Source organism: Callospermophilus lateralis, chromosome 5 (assembly GCF_048772815.1).
Source record: "Callospermophilus lateralis isolate mCalLat2 chromosome 5, mCalLat2.hap1, whole genome shotgun sequence".
Classification (NCBI taxonomy): domain Eukaryota; kingdom Metazoa; phylum Chordata; class Mammalia; order Rodentia; family Sciuridae; genus Callospermophilus; species Callospermophilus lateralis.
The window spans coordinates 34596438-34618872 of NC_135309.1; the positions used below are offsets into that span (position 1 = coordinate 34596438).

General features: G+C 37.4%; 1 protein-coding gene and 1 pseudogene across 7 annotated transcripts in view; one reads left to right on the forward strand and one right to left on the reverse strand.

The window, feature by feature from the left end:
- Rapgef6 (Rap guanine nucleotide exchange factor 6) overlaps positions 1 to 22435 on the reverse strand; it is a 214685-nt gene that overhangs the window by 184113 nt on the left and 8137 nt on the right. The gene's annotated exons all lie outside the window — the stretch shown is intronic.
- LOC143399044 (male-enhanced antigen 1 pseudogene) lies at positions 394 to 903 on the forward strand (annotated as a pseudogene).

The window sequence follows — 22435 nt, forward strand, 5'->3', positions numbered from 1 at the left end:
TAAGGCTCTTCTATACAACTTTCTTTTCCCCTCTCCTTCAAGAGGTTCACATCAGCATCCTGGTCTGACTGCTCTCCTAGCTCTCTTCATTTTTGCTCAGGTATTTCCCTAATACAGGGAATACAGGCATCTCCCTTAATATACAGGCATTTCCCTAATATATCTCTTGCATTTATAATGCTGTCTTTACATCTGTTTTTCATAGGACCAGACTATCAAATGTTTTGTAGTATTCTACACATTTAACTCAAATTCAACAATCTGGCTAATAAATTCATTACTACTTGGTGGGTTCAACCATGGGCTCTGAGAGGCCCCTGAACAAGAGGAAGGAATGGAGAGGATGTAGTTACTGCCCAAGATTGGATCCAGGCCTGGGGCTTCATTTGCCAGATGGCCACAGTAGTTCTAAGGGGAGACACCATGGGCCCTGAGTATATCTTCCCCAATCAGAGTGAAGAACTGGGGCCACATCTGGGCCCTACAGGCACTGGGGATTGGAGCCTGAAGAAGAGCAGGAGGACAGGCAGGGCTAGCTACTCCTACTAGCCCTTAAACCAATATCCTGAACAAGAGGAGGTGGAATGGAGTGGGGAATGGAGAAGATGCAGCTGCTGAATCCAAGATTGGATCCAGGCCGGGGGCTTCATTTGCCAGACCTATCACTGGACAGTGAGGACGAAGATGAGGAAGGAGCTAACAGAAATTGAGCAGCCACAGCTCTATTCCCATGAACCCAGAACACATAGAGCTGGTGAAAGAAAAGAAAAGAAAGAAAAATGGATAGAGTAAGCCTGCTTGTACCAGGAGTTCCTGCCTGGGCTCAGGAGATATCAGATGACAGGGGAAGATATGGTACAAAAAACCCTTCAACCTTGGCAGGCATCTCCTGTTTGGAAATAAACACACTGAGAGCTGCCTCATCTCTCTACATTCCAGGCCAGAACCAATTCAGGCCTGAACACATCTCTGGTTGTAACATCCTACCCATCACCCTTTCACATCAAGGCAAAACAGACTTCTGCTCAGAGACCCACATTATTCAGTTCTGTACATATGGGGACATTAGCCCAAGCCCAAGCCAACTTAATAACCTGTATTATTCTGTGGAGAATAAAGCACCCTCTGTACAAGGTAAAAAAATTTTTTTCACTTAATTCTCATGATTTGTACATTCTTCTGGATTCTCTACATACAAATAATAACATCTGTGAATAATTACAGTATTATGTCTTCATTCACTATCTACTTCCCTAATCACATGAACAAAGAATTCCAAAACAATGGCCATATACATTGTCCCTCCATATAGGTTCCACCTTCATGAATTCAACTAATCATGGGATGAAAGTATTTTTAAAAATGCATCTATATATGCAGAGACTTTTTTGTCATTATTTAAAAAATGATATAGTATAACTACAATTTACATAGCATTTACATTTTATTTGTTCTATTTTAAGTAATCTAGGGATATTTTAAACTATATGGGAGGATATGCAGAGGTGACAAGAAAATACTACAGTTTTATATAAGGGACTTGAACATCCACAAAGTTTCAAAATGGTCCTGGAATCAATCCTGTAAGAATACCACAGGATGATCATACTACAAACATAGCTAGCCCAACCCTTTGAATTAGGAGTCATTATAACTCAGGCAAACATACACAAAGTACCTATCCTATGGTAATATGCTTGTGACTTTTGAAACAAAGACAATTTTGCTTTAGTATCAAGCAAGTCCTGCAAACTCTAAAATGCAACGGTTTATGGCAAACAGAATCAGAACTCTTATAACTTGACCTACCAAGTAAAGGTAGGCTAAGTGTTAATTAAAAAGCACCAGAATTTCCTGAAATTCTCAGCTAAATTTATGTCATATAATTTCCCCTGTTCTCAAGTCAGAGGATATCTTTGGTTCATCTTTAACAATGCTATAATACTAGGTGCAATGGTGCATGCTTGTAATCCTGGTTACTTTGGAGGCTAAGGGATGAGGACAGCCTGGGTAATTTAAAAATACCATGCCAATAAATAAAACAAACAAACAAACAAATAAATAAATAGGCCGTGTGCAGTGGTGTAGGTCTGTAATCCCAGGGGCTTGGGAGGCTGAGGCAAGAGGATTGCAAGTTCAAAACAGGGCTGGGGATGTGGCCCAGAGATAAGAAAAAAAGGCTGGGAAAGTAGCTAGGTGGTAGAGCTTTCCTGGGAGGGAGGGAGGGAGGGAGGGAGGAAGGAAGAGTAAGTACCATGACATGAATACCTGACAAAAAACTTGGGAATTAACTTATTAAAAACTGAGTATCATTCATGATTTTGTGTATATGCATGGTTTTTAGTTCTCAGCCTAGAGATTCAAAAATTTTATCACTTCAGATGCTTCTTCAAATATCTGAAAGTTTGCCCAATTATTTACCTGTAATCTCCTTATTACAGAGGACAATTTGGCCAAAAGAGCTTGCTATTCCCTAGAACATCTATTATGGTATCTGCACTGGTATGGATTGAAATATTAGCAATATTTCTATTCAGAGTTGATAAAATTTATCTATAAAGGGTGAGCTAGTAAATATTATTGATTTTGTGTGTGTCAAATGGTTTCTGACACACCTACATAACTCTGCATTTTGCAGCATGAGAACAGCTAAACCATACGTAAATGAATGGGTATGACTGAGTTCCTATAAAACTTTATTCACAAAAAATTGATGGTAGGCTAATTTGGTTCCTAGATGTTATTTGACAACTCCTGAAACATATGTTTAAAAGTATCTAAGGAGTGGGCTGGGGTTATGGCTCAGTGGTAGCCTAGCATGTGTGAGGCACTGAGTTGATCCTTACAACCATATAAAAATAAATGAATAAATTAAAAAATTATTATATCCATCTACAACTAAAAATATTTTTAAAAAATATCTAACCAGTTTAACCAAGCAATGAATGAACTCCTTTTTGGAGAATATTCCACCTTCAAAGTTTTGTCTCTACCATGGAATTTTAAAACACCAGTCTCCCTCTGCCCCACAACCTCCCATATAACTAAGACATGTGAAAATTACTCAAAATGCTATGAGACACATCAATACCAGACTTTGAATCAGAAGCTAATAACTGCAAGAATCAAGAACTGCACAGAATCCAAACTGGCAGCTATTCTGTAGCAGCAGGGTCTGCTACAAATGCAGTGCACAGTATAGGTGGTCAGCAGTGCAAGCTATGGCACCCAATATTCAATGCAGCAGTAGTATCTTTATCAAATCCGTTAACAAGAAAGAATGGATCGTGGTTACCTAGCTCCAAGTCTATTTCTCCAATACTCGAAGCAATTTTGTAGTTACCCCTAATCTTTTATTGTTGTTATTGTTGGTACTGGGGCTGAACTCAGGGACTCTTGACCATTGAGCCACATTCCCAGCCCTTTTTAAACATTTTTTATTTAGAGAGAAGGTCTAACTGAGTTGCTTAGAGCCTCGATAAATTGCTGAGGCTGGCTTTGAACTCGTGATCCTTCTGCCTCAGCCACCTGAGTCACTGGGATTACAGGCAAGTGCCACCACATCAGGCCCAAATCTTTTTAATAAGTTCATTTTCTTTAAAATTGGTCAGAATTAAGTTCTGCTGAATATTAAGTAACAACTTATGAGACCTTAAATCAGCACCATCAGCATCACTTGGGAACCTGGCAAAAATGCAAATTCTCAGGTCCTACTCCCCAAATTTCTGAGATGGGTCCAATGGTCTGTAGTTAGGAAGCCGTATACATAGTTATGATATACACTAAGAAACACAGGTTTATAGGTATGTTCTAGGTCACTCTGGATAATATGTCTGGTAACCTATTAGTAGGGAACAGAAACAAGCACTAGGATGTCTAGTAAATCACAGTCCTTCCAGTATTCCAGAGATTTGAGGGTCACAAAATGCTAAGCCTTCACCAGAGAGACAAAAAAGAACCTCCCAAAACAAAGCAAGCTGATTAATTCTTGCTTGCTTATAAATGTGGGCAATTATGGTACTTTGACGAATAAGGTATTTTGTTTACAGAAGACAGCAAGGATCCTGTTGATTGTGTAATGCTAGGCTTAGAAAGGGGAATTGAGGGGCTTTTTTATCAATAACCCGTGAAACAGGCTCGAGGTACTGTATTTTTAGGCTTATGGTATGTCTATTACAGAAAAAGATCAGTAAAATCTATTACAGAAAGCCTCCTCACTCCCAACAACAGAACCTGGACAGAAGCAGACCAAAAGTCTTATAGATATTTCTTCAGCCCTAAATTTATATGTTAGATTCAAGGGGGGCACTAATCATTTACCTACAGAGCACTTGAAAGCTACTCTATGGAGCCTGAAAAAGGGAAATCATGAGGAAAACAGAAAAATAGCCATCTGGGATATAGTGACATCCCAGATCAGTAACATCTGTTTCTATAACTGCAACAATAAACACTGAAGAAATTATGCAAGAACATTAGAAGAACAAGTATCAGCTCAAGATTATGTATAAAATAATGAGCTCCACCTAGGGAGAAAAAGGAAGGTGAGGAGGTGGTACTGACTGACTCCATATAGTCATGCAATGCCTAACAACATTTCAACCAACAGACCACAAGAACAGTTGTCCCGTAAGATCATAATGGACATGAAAAATTTCTACTGCCTAGTCGCCTCCTCATCATAGTAATGTCACAGTCTAATACATTACTCATGTGTCTATGATGATTCTGGAGTAAACAAACCTGCACTGTCACTGTATAAAAGCATCACACATACAATTACATACAGTAAAAAACATTTGATAATGATGATAATACATGGCTGTTACTGGTGTATGTTCTCACTGTATTGTACTTTTTATTGAGATTATAAAGTGTACTCCTCATATTTAAAAAATTCACTGTAAAACAAGACACCATGTTACAATGGCAGCAGCTTCACATTTTGTTTACCACGTATCTTTATGGCATCAAAAGACTACATCAAGGGCTGGGGACATAGCTCAGCTGGCAGAGTGCTTGCCTCGTATGCATAAGGCCCTGGGTTCAATCACTAGTACCACCAAAAAAGGGGGGGGGTGGGCTACATCAAGTGATTGAGCTCCAATATCTAGGTTTGTGTAAGTATGCTATATGATGTTCACACAACAAATTATCTAATGAGGCATTTCTCAGAACATGTGCCTGTTGTTAAACAATGCATGACTATACAAATCAGCCATACCTTCTGCCAGTCTTTTTTGTGAGTGAAGGTGGGTAAACTAGCATTCATTGTAGATATATTCTATAGACATTCAATTTCACTAGAAAATGAGGTGAAAAAGAGACTGGTTTTATAATGTAGCCATGGTTCTATAATGAAAAATTATACTGAAGAATCTTCTCCAAATCAAGCGGAAAGCACTCTAACAATGTGGTTAAAAACTTGGGGGGGGGGTGGGGGGTGGAGCCTTGTGACCAAAGAAAAAAATCTCCTCAATGAAAACTCTAAGACACTAACAAAAGAAACTAAAGAGGGCAAAAAGAAATGAAAATATGTGTTTATAGATCAGAAAAATCAATATTGTTAAAATTCCTATTACTATCCAAAGTGATTTCCAGCTTTGACACAATCTCTTATCAAAATACTAATGGCATTCTTCACTGCATTAGAAAACATAATCAAAATTCATAAAGAAGTTTGACAAAACAAACCCATACAAAACAAAGAAATCAACACTTGAGCCAGGCTCAATGATGCACACCTATAATACCACCCACTCTGGAGGATGAGGACCTGTCAAGTTTGAGGCAGTCTCAAAAGTACAGTGAGACCTCATCTCAAAATGAAAAATAAAAAGGATTGGTGATGTAGCTCACTAGTAGAACACCATTACAAGATCAAGTAAAACCAAAGCAGAAGGCATTACACTACCTGACTTCAAAATATATTACAAAGCTATAGTAATAAACCCTTAAACCCAGGTTTTAAATTCTGTGAATATTTCAATGAAATTGATACAGACCCACTAAAAGAAGTTAGAAATCATAATCTATACCTTATCTATTTTTTATATATATGTATGTGTGTATAGGAAATGTAAAGACATATTTTCAAATGCTTTCATCATGTACCTATTACTTTTATCTAAATAATAAAATGCTAAAATAATATTTATTTTGGAAATATTATAAGTAGTTTTTTTGGTTGCTCAATTTAAATCTCCAAAGGTTTCAGTCTATATCATTTCCATCTGAGATAAGAGGACTTAACAAGTTAATACAGTATGGTGAAAGGCACAACATGATGACAGCTGAGTAAGATTCTCCTGTGATCATCTTCCCACAAATACACCAAGTTGAAAGTTTTTCACACACAAAAATATCTTCACAAGAGCTAAGGAAGTCATGTGAAAGATCACAGGGCCTGCTTTTAGTACAGCAAAATGAAAAAAGGTATTGAAAAAGGCAGGAAGAATTGCTTTCATCACTCCACATCACTCCTCCTCCAACTACAAGCATCCCAGGCATAAGACTAGAAATCTAGTACCAGGCCTGCCATGGTGAAACCCAACATTGGGCAAAGCACTACGACCCCTACAGTAGACCACTACCCACAGACTGAACTACTGGAACTGTGTTGGGCTAGGTAACTGATTACTTCTATCATCCCTCCTACAACCTTGGGCAGCAGAGTATAAATTAGACTCTACCTGCTGGAAAGCAAGTAATGAAAATAAGCGTAGGACTCTGTCATGGAGCTCAATGCCTGGTCTGTCACAATGAGACCAAGTACCTGGCAGAAACAGGTAGCCCTTATGCAGGCCAGAGTTCATAGACAGAGCCCCTAGACTTGCCCCAGCATTGGGCAAAGACTTGTTTTCAGGTGAGACAGACTTGAGTTTCAGTCTGCATCATTTTCAGCCTTGAACCGAGCTCTGGGGCACATATGCCCTACCCCTAAGAAAATGGAGGTGCCTGCAGGTGTGAGACTCATATGTGACCCAACCACAGGCAGCATAGCTATCACAGAACTGCCCTGGAACTATCTAGAGATCTGCTTCTATTTTAGTCAACTTTGCATGGCTGTGATCAATAGATCTTACAAGAACAATCTAGAGGAGGAAGTTTATTTTGGTTCCAAGTTTCAGAGGTTCAGACTCCAAAGTTCTGGGCCTCAGGTAAGGAGACCATCGTGGTGGAAGGGCATGGTGGAGGAAAGCAGTTCAGGACTTGACAGCCAGGAAGCAGAGAGAGTGTGTTCCACTAACAAAGGCAAAATTTAAACAAAAGCATTCCCTCAGTGACTACTTCCTCTAGCCACAGGTGCCTATAGTTACCACACAGTTAATCCATATCAGTGGATTAAGTAACCAATTAGGTTATAACTCTCATAATCTAATCATTTTTCTGAACATCCTTGCATTGTCTCACATATGAGCCTTTGGGGGGACATCGCCTATCTAAAGCATAACAGTGCCCAGTGGGAAAGACTCATTTTCAGACTGGATCACTCCCAGCTGTGGCACAAGTCTCAGTGCACCTGAGATCATGCAGGCTCTTGCAGCTTGGAGACTCAAGCACTACGCAGCTTAGTGTCAACCTAGATGGTCAATGAACTCTCCTTCACTGTTGAGAGCCACAGCCGAAGGGGCCCCAGCAAACTTCCAGCTGCCAGCTGATGATTGGCTCACAGCGGCCCCAGCAACTTCTAGCTGCAACTGATTGGCTCCTCTGTGGTGATGCTCATTGGGCTGTTTCCCCGCCCTTTCAGACCATGGAGCTGCTCATTGGGGGACTTTTTTGGCTCTGCCCACGCGACCCAGTCAATCGGCCTCAAGAGCAGGAGGAGTGGGGGAGGTTGAGAGGCTTGTGGGAAGTCGGTGGTGGCAGTTGGGCTCTGAGGGTTTTTCCTGAGGAGCTGTGTGGTGTGGTGTGTGTGTTCTAAAAATAAAGTTCGTTTCTTTCGACAAGTGGCTCCTGAATTGTGCCCAGCCAGACTGCAGCACTTCACCAACACTACCTGAACCTCAGGCAACACAGTGGTGCAGAACCAATTTGCTGAGGGTAGGACAGGATAGTAAGCACAAGACTTGGCTCTGAAACTTAGAGCTGAATTGGTGAAACCTAACACTGGGCAGATACTAGTAGCAATAAAAATACTAGTACTAAAAATATTTTTCACCATGATCAAGTAGGAGTCATCCCAGGGATGCAAAGATGGTTCAACATACGATACATCACATCAAAAGAATGAAGGACAAAAACCATATGATCATCTCAATAAATGCAGAAAGGGCAAACAATAAAGTTCAATATCCCTCCATGACAAAAACATTGAACACATTAGGTATAAAGAAATGTACCTCAACACAATAAAGATGATTTATAACAAGCCAAGAGCTAACATTATGGGAAAAATAGAAAGCTTTCTTTTTAAGACAAGTTTGCCCACTCTGACCACTTTTATTCAACACAGTGCTGGAAGTCCCAGCCAGGACAATCAGACAAGAAAAAGAAAAGCTATCCAAACTGTCATCAAACTGTCAATGTTTGCAAATGACAAATCTCGTAAAAACAAAAACCACCACCAAAAAAACTGCCCTCAAAAACCTAATCGAACAAACAAATCCAGCAAAATTGCAGAACATAACATAAATACACAAAAATCATTAGCACAGCTGGAAATTATGTTCGGTGATAGAGCATGGGCTTACTATATTCAAAGCCCTGGATTTAATCCTCAGCACCAAAATTCTAAAAATCAATCAATCAATCAATCAATCAATAGCATTGCTACATGCCCATAGCAAATTACCTAAACTTAAGAAATCAAGAAAATGATCCCATTTATGATACAAAAACAAAAACCCACAAAATATTTAGAAATAAATTTAACCAAAGAGGGACTGGGGATATAGCTCAGTTAGTTCAGTGCTTGCCTAGTATGCACAAAGTTCCTGGTTTCAATCCCCAGCACCACCAAAAATAAATAAATGAATGAATGAATAAAATTGACCAAAGAGGTGGAAAGATCTCTAAAATGAAAATTGTAAAACACTGATGACAGAAATGGAAAAGAACACAAAAAACGTGGAAAGACATTCTGTGTTCATGGACTGGAATAATGAAAACTGTTAAAATGTCCATACTGTCCAAAGTAATTTACTGATTCAATGCAATCTCCAGCAAAATATCAATGACATTCTTCATAGAACTAGAAGAAACAACCCTAGGAGTTGGGGGTGTAGTTCAGGAGTACAGCACTTGCCTAGCATATATGAAGGCTTGGGTATGACCCCTACCACTGGGTGTAGCGGGGAGGGAGGAAGGAAGGAAAGGGAGGAAGGGAGGAAGAAAAATGGAAGAGAGGAAGGGAAGGAGGGTAGGAGGGAGGGAGGGAGGAAGGAAGGAAAACAATTCTAAGATGTATATGTAACCACAAAAACTCCAAATAGCCAAAGTCATCTTGGAACAAAAGAACAAAACAGGAAGAATTACCCTTCCTGACTTCAAAATAAACTGCAAGGCAATAGTAATCAAACAGCAGGGTAGTGGCACACACAGACAAATGGAACAAAACAAACAGCTTAGAAATAAACCTATGTATCTATAGCCAAATAATTTTGAACAAAGGTGCTTAATGATGTGCTCTGGAGAAAGGACAGTCTTTTCAATAACTGGTGCTGGGAACACTAGATACCACATACAGAAGAATCAAAATAGATAAACCCTATTCTACCAAAAATCAACTCAAACTAGATTAAAGACTTAAATGTAAAGAACAAGAAAACCAGGTAAAATACTTTAGGATACTGAAATGGGCAAGGATTTTTTTTGAACATAACTCCAGAACAGGAAATAAAAGCAAAATAAGACAAATCAGAGTACATCAAATTACAAAGTTTCTGCACAGCAAAGAAAACAGGGTGAAGAGACAACCTAAAAAAAGGAGAAAATACTTGCAAAGTATACATCAAACAAGGGATTTATATCCAGAATATATAAGGAATTTGAACAACTCAAATGGAAAAAAAAAATTGGGCAACAGACATTTCATAAAAGATGACAAATGAATGGCCAACTGAAATGTGAAGACATGCTCAATATTACTTGCCGCAGTCTGGCTGCAGCAAAATAACCGGGGGGTGACGAACAACTTGTGTACATTGATACAGCTGGAGTGGGAGCCGTTTATTGTAGGACAGGAGGGGTATATATATATATATACATTAAACACAGCTTATCTTAATTGACATAAACTAGATACAGCAGTCAACCAATAAGGAATCTCCACACTTAATGGTTCGCTGGTGTTACTTCACAAACCACTCCCTCTGGCAAAATGCCAGGTGCCATCTTGACTTGTTTACAGACCCTAACAATTACTAATCATAAAGGAAATGCAAATCAAAGCCAAAATAAACTACCACCTCACTCCAGTAAGAATGGCCATTTTCAAAAAAAAAGCAGAAGATAGCAACTGCTGAAAAGAATGTAGAGAAAGGGAACCCTTGCACACTGTTAGTTGGAATGTATATTAGTATAGCCATTATGAAAGAAGAATACAGAGGTTCCTCGAAAAATTAAAAGAGCCAGCAATCCCACTACTGGGTATATTAACTACTCCCCCCACCTCCATCAGAAAAAATGAAATCAGTCTATTGAAGAAACATTTGTATTTCCATGTTTATTGTAGCACTGGCTATTTTTCACGAAAGCCAAGAAATGGAGACAACCAAAGTGTTTACCAAATGATAAATGGATAAACAAATTGTGGTATATGTACACAAGGAATACTATTAAGCTATTCAAAGGATAAAATCCTATCATTTACAACAATATAGATGGAACTGGGGATCATTATGTTAAATGAAATAATTCAGGCACTAAAAGACAAGCACCATATGACCTTTTTTACATTTGGAATTGTAAAAAGCTGGTCACATAAATTGAGAAAATGGTGATTACCAGAGGCTGGGGAAAACAGAAGGTAGGCAGATAAAAGAAAGGTTGGTCAATGGGTACACAGTTACTTAGTAGGTAAGACATTCTAGTATTCTATTGTACAGGAGGTTAAATACAGGTAATAATAATATACTGTATAGTTTTTATAACGCTGTGAGAAAGAATTTTCAAAGTTTTTACCATAGAGAAATAATAAACATTTGAGCAGATAGTATTTACTCTTGTTAGAACATTATATAATGTATACATGTACCAAAATATCACACGAAACCCCATATTTATAATTTTTATGTATCCATTTAAACATTCAAAACAATCTTAGTTTCCATAATGAGAAGATATCATCTCATAATATACATATGTACAATTTTTATGTGTCAATAAACAAAACACAACAACAAATTTATTACCTGTACAATAAGAATGATAAAATACTTTTGGACACACAATTTTAAAATGCTTATTAAATGTATAGCACAATGACTATTATAAAACTACAAACTAAGGATCAATTTACATTCTTAAGACTAGTAAAACTATTTTACCTTATAGATGGAAACAGTTTTCCCAAGTTAATAAGACATATATTAAACACAGAATTTCATTCTATTGGTTTTCTCATTTATCAAGGTATAAATTCAACAGTACAGAACTACAATGACCACACCCAGAGCCCAGATACTGGATTCTTTCTTTCTTTTGGTACTAGGGATTGAACCCAGGGGCGCTTAACCACTGAGCTACATCCCCAGCCCTTTTAAACATTTTATTTAGAGACAGGGTCATGCTGAGTTGCTTAGGGCCTCACTAAGTCACTTAGGGCCTCACTAAGTTGCTGAGGCTGGCTTTGAACTTACTATTTTCCAGCCTCAGCCTCCAGAGCCACTTGGATTACAGGTATGTATACTACCACGCCTGGTTCCAGATACTGGTTTCTAAATACATTTCCTCTAAAGGGGAACCAGGTTTCTTTGAAATAAATGGCTGATTTTAGTTCTAAAACAAGGAACTTATAAGCCTAGAACATATTTTTATGAAAAAAACAAGCAAGAAAGTAATTAAAACACTAGGTGATCATGTCAAAAAGACAGAGAAGCTGACTTTGGCATAGGCTCCCACTACCTAAATGTGGGTCAATTTAACAAAACTAAATTCATAGTGATTTAAAAAAAAAAAAAAAAAAAAAAGAGGAAGGAGAGAAGATGGTGGAGAAAGCTCTCTTACACTGAAAATATCTAAATATGTAGAATACAGAATCAGAGAATTATCATTTTGTAACAGCAAAGTAATAGTTAATGTAGGTACAATTAAATGCTAAAACATTCACATAGTCTCAAAGTAGAATGATTTAGAAAATACAGCATTTGTCAGTTGCAGTGGCACACCCCATCCACTTGTGAGGCAGGAGATTTAAAAGTTCTAGGCCACCCTCAGCAACTTGGGCTGTTTCAAATTAAAAAGCAAAAAAGATTGAAAATGTAGCTCAGTGGTAAAGTGCCCCTAGGTTCAATCCCCAGCATTAAAAATGAATGAATGAATGAATGAATGAATAAATAATTACAGTATGACTTTACCCTTTACAACAGAGATGCAAATTATCAATTTAACATCCCCAATAATGAAAATAACTAATAATATATGACCGTCGATGGGGCAAATATGGAAAGGACAGGATATATCATCTATCTATGTACTTTCTTAAGAAAATTATTTAACCTGAATCTAATCATGAGAAAACAACCACAGGAATCCAAATTATGATAAATTTTCAGACAGCTGGCCAGACACTAAACTGCCTTGTTCATGATATTTGGGTTGGGGGATGGGGGATGGGGGATGGACGGGACACGACATTATTTGACTTTGTACATTTCTTATCTCATCGTAAACCTGAACTTTTAATTTATAGATTAATACACAATGCTTAACTACATACCTAAAAATTAAAATTTTTTTTTTAAAATATTTATTTATTTATTTTTAGTTATCGGCAGACACAACATCTTTGTTTGTATGTGGTGCTGAGGATAGAACCCGGGCCGCACACATGCCAGGCAAGCGCGCTACCGCTTGAGCCACATCCCCAGCCCTAAAAATTAAATTTTATTAATAAAAACTCCCTCCCTAACATTAAAAAATTATACCTTGAAATTATAATTCCTTAGTATTAAAGTCCCAAATGATATACATTAACTTCAGGACTCTAATAATTATCCACTAAAATTCCAATATATCAAAAAAAGCAGGCATCCTGTTATTTATAAATTCACAGTGTTGTCTTAAGTTCACATTCCTGATGCTACCACCCACTGTGCTTCAATAACTGTGAAGTCACCCAAGACTTTTCCCCATGCTTTTTCAATCCTCTCTCCTTACATTCTATATAGCATTTTACTGCCATTGCATTCATCATTCATTCACATCCCCATCCTAAAAGATCCTGTCCCTCCTGTAATATGGTTCTCTCTGGGTCCTTGTCCTCATGAGAATTATTTAGCAACGATGACAAGCAAAGATTATAAAATCAGACTGCCTAGGCTGGAATTTCTCCACTGCTTCCTAGCTATAGTACCTTTGGCAAGTTCATCTTTCCATAATTCTACTTCTCCACGTGTAAAACGTGGGTGTAATAGCTTCTTTCAGAGGGCTTTTTGAAGGATAAAGTAGGTAAACTTTTCATAACAGTGATAGGCATCCAATAAATCCTAAACAGCTTAGAAGTCTCAGCTAGTTCTTTTGCTATACAGTGCCTTTCTGCTCCTTCTAAGTGTCCGTCACAGGCTTCTTGTTAGTTGTAGATGGACACAATACCTTTATTTTACTTATTTATTTTTATGTGGTGCTGAGGATCGAACCCAATGCCTCATACGTGTGAAACAAGCACTCTGCCCCTGAGCCACAATCCCAGCCTGCTTCTTTTTTTTTTTCCCCTTCTTCTTCTTATTCCCTTAAATCTTTATAAAGTTTATGTTTCCAGAATTATTACATCTACCCTTATTTTACTGGAGACTCTCTAGCCTAAGGAGCATTCTCCATTATACATAGCTTTAATTACTATTATGTATGCTTAGGTTGTCCCTATTTGTATTGCTAGCCCAGAGTTCTCTAGTAAACTACTGGAAACTAACACTTTCACCTGACTAATCAATCCTTATCTAAAGTGCAATATATTTAAGACAAAAATCATTATCAATTCCATGAAAACAGTGTTACCTTCAATGGCCCTAGTAAGAAATATGTCAATTCTAATTTCTGAATATCTCTGTTTAGCATTCCAAATGAGTCTAAAGACTCATTAATACTCACAGGATAACTGAAAATAGTCTTCTGGACTCTAGTCTGGGGCTCTATAATCTATTCTTCATACTGCTGCCAGAATGATCTTTCTAAATGCCAAATCCAAACTCTTTAATAAAGAAAATACAGTCTTTCATGATCTTGATCCTGACCATTCCTCTGGCCTCATCTTACTACTCATTAATGTCCCAATGTTCTAGAAGTACAGACAACTTGCATGTACATGCTGTATGTGTTCATTTTGTGGCCTTTGCACATGAAGTTCCTCTTTAAGAAACACTTATCACCTAAATTTTTGCATATTCTAACTTCAAATCAGGATCCTGTTTCCAAAACAACTTGAATGGCACCTTCCTACCCTCTCATCCCCAAAAGTCTTCCTATAAACTAGTACCTAGTATTTATAATTATCACTGTACTTAAACAGGTTATATATTATTAACTATTTGTATACTTATCTATCTCCTTGAGGACCTGATGAAAGAACTGTCTTTAACCTTCTATTACTGGCACTAAAAACAGTGCTTAAAAAATATTTACTGCACAATGTTCATTAGTCAGCCTTCCTCCAAAAAAAGAAAAAAAAAGGTGTGTATTCAACGTTCCTCACAGTCATTTAACCAGCTGATAAATAATCCAAACTTCAGGGCTAAGACACTCATGGACATTTTTCTTCTGTGATGGAGCCTTCTCGAATTAGCTGAATGGTTTTAAGAAGCCAAACTAAATAGGCTACCATGTATCTTCTGAAAACAAAGTGTAAGTTAAAAAACATAATATTAAAGATCACATATTAAGCACACCTATTTTCATTTTACATAAAATTTAAGAATCAAAAACTTCCCCTAAAGGCGGGTGCAGTGGTGCATGCCTGTAATCTCAGTGACTTGGGAGGCTGAGGCCCTAAGGAACTTAGTGAGATCCTGTCTCAAAATGAAAAGGGCTGGGGATATGGTTCTGTGGTTAAGCACCCTAATTTCAATCCCCAGTAACAAAAAACAAACAAGAACTCCACAAAAAAAAAAAAAAAAAACCAAACACCTTTCACTAAATTAACACAGGCACCTTTAAAGTACAGTTGTTTTCTATCATATGTGGGGAATTGGTTCCAGGACCCCTTATAGATATAAAAATCTACCTTGTATAAAATGGTATAGTATTGGCACATAATCGAAGCACATCCTCCTGTATACTTTATTCCCAACTGACAGGGTCTGGCTATGTTGCTCAGGCTGGTCTTGAACTTCTGGGCTCAAAAGATCCTCTTGTCTCAGCAGCCTCAGTGCCAGGGACAAAAAAGGGGAGCACACCCAAGAAGGGTTTCTCCCATATACTTCAAATCCTCTCTAGATTACCTATAATATCTCATAAAATATGTTATATAAATAGTTGTCATATTATATCATTTAGGAATAATGACAATGGAAAGAAAGGAGTCTGTACATGTTCGGTACAGACACAACTTTTCCCCCAGAATATTTTCTTTCTTTTTGAGGTGTTGGGGATTGAACCTACGGGCTCAAGAATTCAACTTAGCAAGCACTCTATCGTGAGATAAACCCCTAGCCCTATCCCTGAATATTTCCATCTGGGGTTGGTTGAATCCATCAACGTGAAACTTGTGAAAATAAATGGCCAATGTACTTCACTTAGCACAATCAAGACTAAATAAAAGGCATCATTTCTATACTGACATCTATGTAGATGCTTAAAATTCAAAGTTTAAAAGGTAGACTAAAACTCATTGTTTGGATAAAGAGAAGGACAGGGCTGAACTCAGGGTGCTTAATCACTGATGAGTCATGTAGCATTAAGTAAGACATCTTACCTCTCTAGAGTTCAGTTCCTTTATCTGTGTAAATCTCTCATTTCACAGGTCACCCCACCAGCTAAAGTATTACTGGAAGTGCTATATATGTGTTCACAAATACCTGCCAGGCAGTGCAATTTCCACTATGTATTAAGTATTCTATCCAAAAATCCTCACTATCTTTGCCATGTGCCACAGCCCTAAAGCCCTCCAGCAGCCAAAGTTCCAATTTATGGCAAGGTAATGAGGAACGTATCTCACCTTTGGAGTTACATTTAAAAGGAACATCAAACATGCTGCTTCTGCCTCTAGAACATTAGTAAAGTGCTTCATTGTGTTTTTATTTAGTCATACCTTAGTTTACCCAGACTGGTCCAAGATAAAGCCAAATGATAACCACAATGTTAGAGCTCACACTCATTCCTCCTTCCCTTTCAAAAACAAGAATTTTATCATGTGGCCCTTTCTTACCACTTCATTCAACAAAGTTCTTGAAACAATAGCCAGAGCAATTAGATGAAAGAATAAACAGGCATAAATATAGGAAAAGAACTTAAACTAGCAGTATTTGCTGATGATATGATCCTATACTTAGCAGACCCAAAAAGTTCTACCAAGAAACTTCTAGAACTAGTAAATGAATTCAGAAAAGTGGCAGGATATAAAATCAACACCCATAAATCAAAGGCATTCCTGTATATCAGTGACAAATCCTCTGAAATGGAAATGAGGAAAACTACCCCATTCACAATATCCTCAAAAATAAATAAAATACTTGGGAATCAACTTAATCAAAGAGGTGAAAGATCTTTACAATGAAAACTATAGAACCCTAAAGAGAGAAATAGAAGAAGACCTTAGAAGATGGAAAAATATGGTATTCTTCACAGAAATAGAAAAAGCAATTATGAAATTCATCTGGAAAAATAAGAGACCCAGAATAGCTAAAGCAATTCTAAGCAGGAAGAGTGAAACAATTTGTATCGCTATACCAGATCTTAAACTATACTACAGAGCAATAGTAACAAAAACAGCATGGTACTAGCACCAAAACAGGCTGGTAGATCAATGGTACAGAATAGAGGACATAGAGACCAACCCACAAAATTAGAACTATCTTATATTAGATAAAGGTGATAAAAGCATGCAATGGAGAAAGGATAGCATCTTCAACAAATGGTGCTGGGAGAACTGGAAATCCATATGCAACAAAATGAAATTGAATCCCTATCTCTCACCATGCATAAAAGTTAACTCAAAATGGATCAACTATCTAGGAATCATACCAAAGACTCTGTGTCTAATAGAAGAAAAAGTAGGCCCTAATCTCCATCACGTGGGGTTAGGCCCCAAGTTCCTTAATAAGACTCCTATAGCACAAGAAGTAAAACCAAGAATCAACAAATGTGACGAATTCAAACTAAAAAGTTTTTTCTCAGCAAGAGAAATAATATGTGAAGTGAATAGGGAGCCTACATCCTGGGAACAAATTTTTACCTCTCACACATCAGATAGAGCTCTAATCTCTATGATATACAAAGAACTCAAAAAGTTAAACAACAAAAAAACAAATAACCCAATCAACAAATGGGCCAAGGACCTGAACAGACACTTCTCAGAAGAGGATATACAATCAATCAACAAATACACGAAAAAATGCTCACCATCGCTAGCAATCAGAGAAATGCAAATTAAAACTACTCTAAGATACCATCTCACTCCAGTAAGAATGGCAGCCATTATGAAGTCAAACAACAACAAGTGCTGGCGAGGATGCAGGGGAAAAAGGTACACTCATACATTGCTGGTGGGACTGCAAATTGGTGCAGCCAATTTGGAAAGCAGTATGGAGATTCCTTGGAAAACTGGGAATGGAACCACCATTTGACCCAGCTATTCCTCTTCTCGGACTATACTCAAAAGACCAAAAAACCACATACTACAGGGACACAGCCACATCAATGTTTACAGCAGCACAATTCACAATAGCTAGACTGTGGAGGCAACCTAGATGCCCTTCAATGGATGAATGGAGAAAAAAAAATGTGGCATTTATACACAATGGAATATTACTCAGCACTAAAAAATGACAAAATCATGGCATTTGCAGGGAAATGGATGGCATAAGAGCAGATTATGCTAAGTGAAGTTAGCCAATCCCTAAAAAACAAACGCCAAATGTCTTCTCTGATATAAGGGAGATGACTCAAAGACGAAAATTACCTCTAGATAGGGAAGAGAGGTGGGAAGGAAAGGGAGGGAAAATGTGAATTGCATGGAAGAGGGAAGGAGACCCCCTTCGTTATACAGAATACAGGTATGATGACGTGAGGGAAAAAAAAAAAGAAGCGGGTCACATTAGATGGGGTAGAGAGAAGTGATGGAAAGGGAGGGGAGGGGAAGCGGGGAATGGAAGGACAGCAGAATAAAACAGACATTATTATTTCTGTGGGTATATACGTGATTGCACGACCAATGTAATTCTGCAACCTGTACACTCAGAAAAATGAGAAATTATATCCCATCTGATTCAAATGTATGATATGTCAAGATCATTGTACTGTCATGTGTAACTAATTTAAACAAATTTAAAAAAAAGAATTTGTCATGTGATCAAATCCTTCATGGTTGCTCCTCCTCTTTAGAATATTCACTCAAAGGGAAATTTCTCAGCATCTCAGAAACAAAATCATATGGTATCTAAACTCCAAGACTGTCACAGCTTTTTCTCAATTTGGCAATCTCCAATGCATGTAAACAAAATGCCTTAAAAAGATGATCTCCAATAAGGGGTCCATCCAGATCCAACATCCCCCTTCTATCCAGAAGGGTTTACAAATGAAGGTCAAAGGACCCTAGAAGAATAAATTCTTTTTCTTCCCAAGGAACCCTCTGAATGTACATCTTCTATGGAAAAACACAACAGAATTTTCTGTGCCACCCTCAGGGATATGCACAATGACTCACTCAAAAATGATTCAATGTACAATTTTGTTCTTTTGCCAATGAAGGAAAAAACCTCACCAAGTGTATAGTTAAAGACCATATTATTATGAATTCTGAAACAGATTAATAAATTATTATAAGATTAAATTTTACATTTTTTTCAGTTCTAGCTTCTTTGTATTTTGGTAACAAAATACAAAAAGGTAAAAGTGGCATTTACTTATAGTTCTCTGATATTTCCTACAAATTGTTTTGAAGCCATACAGAAAAGGAATTCCTGTTCCAGGACATAACAGTTTCCTCTACCCTCAGTGCTCTCAGAGGAAATGCTGGGTAATTGTACTTATTCATCTTTTGGTAATAGAAAAATCAATAGCAAATTTTGCAGTTTTCAGTTTTTTCATCCCAGCACTTCAACTATTAGACTGACAGAAATCACTAGCAGACTTGTAAAGAACAGCATTTTTCCACATTATTTTTCTTTATAACTCATTTATTCTACAAATATTACATGGGGGAGCACTGAAAGATAAAGATACAAGCACTATTCTCAAGGAACTTATAACCATTTACACTCCAGCACAGGAGACTGAGGCAAGAGTTCAAGCCAGCCACAGGACACTAGTGAGACCAGGTCTCAAAATAAAAAGGGCTGGGGATGTAGCTGAGTGGTAGAACCCTTTAGCTCAAAATCCAGTACTCCCCACTCAATACAAAGAGCTTACAGTCAGAAAGAGAAATATAAGAGCAATTATAACAGTACAGAAATCATTATGGTAGAAGTAGTGTTACATCCTGAGAACACAGAGAAGTGAAAAAGTAAAGAAGGCTGGCTGCACAAATTTGCAGAGTACTAGGGATGAGATTTCAGTGAGAAATTTGTATTCAATTTTGTATTCAAGCCAGAGAATGGTTTTCTAGCAAAGGAAACAAGCTAATACATATGACTACTATTTATGGTGCATTGTGAAGGCAAATGGCTGAATATGTATTTCATACACACACACACACACACACACACACACATATGTAAATAAAATTCTCATTTGGGCAATAATACAACAATCCCTCCTCAATTTTTAGAAGCTATGTAGCTTGCCTAGGATCAAATTCTCAGTATTAGACTCCAGATTTTTTAAAAAATATTTTTTAGTTGTAGATGGTCACAACACCTTTATCTATCTATCTATCTATCTATCTATCTATCTATCTATCTATCTACCTACCTACCTACCTTTATGTTGTGCTGAGGATCGGACCCAGTGCCTCATGTGTGCTAGAAAAGCGCTCTACCACTGAGCCACAACTGCAGTCCCTAGACCCCAGATCTGAGTCATCTTGTTCAAATACAAATTTCAGGACTGATATAACACCATACAGTTTCTATCCTATGCAAAGCAGATACAGGAGAGAATATGGCACAATGAACAATGCTTCTCATTTCTCTGTCATGTATCAGAACAACTGGAGGCTCTTTGTATAAATTATGTCTATACTCCCTTTCAGAAGTTTCTAATTTAAGAAATCTAGGGTGAGCTTAGGTTGAAACAGTGTTAGGATATTTTCAAATACCATCACTTAACAGGGACATATTCTCAGACATGCATCATTAGTGATTCTATTGCTGAGCAAACATCATAACATATACTTATAAACTAAGTTGGCTACTAGGCACTATAATTGCATGGGAATGGTATTGACCACAATGTTGTTACTGACCAAAATGTTGATGTGACACATGAATGTAGTTAAAGTCAGTGTTTGAAGGTAGAGGATGATAAGGTTAGAGTCATGTGTCATATCAACATGGGCAGAAGATCGTGGAGGACCTTGTATATTTTCTCTTCCTGTTAGAGCCAAACCCATAAACACTATACTTACTGTTTTCAGTTTCTTTTTTTTTTTTAATTTTTTTTTTTTTTTAGTTGTAGTTGGACACAACACCTTTATTTTATTTATTTTTATGGGGTGCTTAGGATTGAACCCAGTGCCTCAAACATAATGAGAAAAGGACTCTACCTCTGTCTGAGCCACATTTTTAGGTTCGTGTGTCTTATTTTCTCATCCTCCATAATCAAGTTCTCTCTTAATCAGTCTAATGGAATCATTCTGACAGAAGCCATCCAAAGAATTTATTAGTCTTCATTCCCTATAACAGCATTCTGTTCTCTTACCCCAAAATACTTCTTTTTATTCCCCCACCCTTTTAATATTGGGGAACACAAAGGTCTGTTTTTGACCCTCTTCTGTTCTCATTCTTCATTTCACCCTGGGCATTCCTATATACTGTACAATATTAGAACAATTCAATCTTATAGCCTGGTTTGACCTGAAGCTCCAAATACTCTCTCTCCAAATAGAAGCTCTCTATTATCTTCTGTAAGAGGTCTCAAAACTGACACCCCCTCACAACTCTGCTCTTTAATATTCCTAAACACTGTACTATTATCTATACAGCTACCCAAGTCAGAAAATTAGAAATAATTTAACTTCTGCTTTGCTCTTGCATTCAGTCAAGCTTGTTACCAGTAAGCAAAAGACAGGAATATTTCACCAGACTTGGGACTGATGCATCTGGAACAACTGGAGCATCTGGGGCTGAGAAGCAGTTAATTATTCCAGGAGCTAGTCTGGACAGAGTGAAGAAGATGATACAAAAAAAAAAAAAAAAAAAAAAAAAAAAAAAAAGGTGGCAAAGGATGGGTCAGGATACCCAGATTAACACCAAGGAAAGCTCCAAGAGAGGAGCTTTAAAGTTCAATCCAGAGAGAAAACACAACCAAAGCAGCTTAAAAATCCTCTTGACTGCCAGGAAAAAAGACACAAAAACACAATTCCACTCAAATGAAGTTCAAAAGCGGGAAGAAGAAATCTAATGGCATTAGAAGCGTAACACTGGTTTCCTCTGGAAAAGGGTATTGACTGGGAAGGGGAAAGAATTTTTTAGAGCACTGATAACATTCTATATTGTGCTCTATACAACTAAATATACTTGTAAAAATTTATCTGGCTTGGGCTGGGGTTGTGAGTCAATGGTAGAGAACTTGCTTTGCACATGTGAGGTACTTGGGTTCTATCCTCAGTACCATGTAAAAATAAATATTATCCATCTACAACTAAAAAATATTTTTAAACATTTATCTGGCTAAATATACTTAGGGTATGCAGACTTTACTATTATTATTTTTTGTCAATTTCAAAATTAAAAAAAAAAAATTCTAGTGAGGAACAGATACTCCCCCTCCCATCAGAAGCCATGCTGGATCTATTTTACCTCTTCAATATCTCAGCCTATCTGCTGCTGTCACTATTGTGTCCAGGACCTAATCTCACACATGATCTACTGCATGTTTAACTAAACTACATATATCTCTTGGGTTTCCTATTATCTTCATATAATTATGAATAGTCTTCCCTTCCACATAGAAATGTTTA